The sequence below is a fragment of the Sinocyclocheilus grahami genome, unplaced genomic scaffold (genome assembly GCF_001515645.1).
Source record: "Sinocyclocheilus grahami isolate Dianchi unplaced genomic scaffold, SAMN03320097.WGS_v1.1 scaffold616.1, whole genome shotgun sequence".
NCBI lineage: Eukaryota > Metazoa > Chordata > Actinopteri > Cypriniformes > Cyprinidae > Sinocyclocheilus > Sinocyclocheilus grahami.
In genome coordinates this window covers 1,001,236-1,002,242 of record NW_015505795.1, presented here as the reverse complement: position 1 = coordinate 1,002,242, position 1,007 = coordinate 1,001,236, and positions in this window count along the sequence as shown.

Sequence of the window (1,007 nt, the reverse complement as noted above, 5' to 3'; positions counted from 1 at the left end):
CAGTTTCCGCGCACAGCGCATCCTACGCTGACCAGGAAAACGATGACGGGATCAGGAACGCATGACTCTGGGTCACAGAGAGATGAAATCTGTGTCTGCATATGATAGCATAGTGGTGAAGATATGAAAGTTCAAAACCTGAAAAAGACTGACTCATAAACTGAAGAGAGTTGCGAAACTTTCCTATCGTGCAACATTTCCAGTGAATAATAACATAAATCTCCTGCTTTTTGGAGCTTGAAACGTTTTGTATGGTTTTTGAGGCTTTGAAGATTCTGCTAAACATCGTCCTTTGTGTTTTTCAAAGTCAGGCCAGAGACTTTCCCTGTACTTTTCAAAGAGTTTTTCCATTTTTGAGTGAAAACTGTTACAAAGCAGTGTTATTTTAGTACCACTGATATTTAATTTATTAAGTTAAATTTTTGATTAATATTTAATTAATTTTAATTTATATTATTTAATTAATATTGTGAATTTTGAATATTTTTATTTCTGTTTTAATTTGAAAGATTTAGTAATTTTGTGTTTTTGTCATTTTTAGTATGTTTCGTTTTTATTCAATATGGATATATGTTTTTTATTAATTTTTATTTCAGTTTTAGTAATTGTATTAAATCAAGTTAAACTACATTAACATACATGTAAAAATAGTTTGGTTCAAACCAAAAAAGTTTTTTATATTATATTTTATTCCAGTTAATGTTCATTTTATTTCAAGTAACAAAAATGTTTAAGGTTTTAGTTTTAATTTTGATGTACTAACATAAAGTTAACTATAATAACCCTGTTTTAAAGTAAATCCTACACCAATTTTGTTTCAGTGTATATCGTACATCAGTTAAGATTCGTTTCAATAAATGATGCACCCAACAGCATGCATTTTTGTTGTTTACATCATCCATCCATTTAGTTCAACTTCTTGTACTAACATGACACTAAAATTAAAATGCATAAACCAGGGTTGCCCAAACTCGATCCTGGAGGGCCGGTGTCCTGCAGAGTTTAGC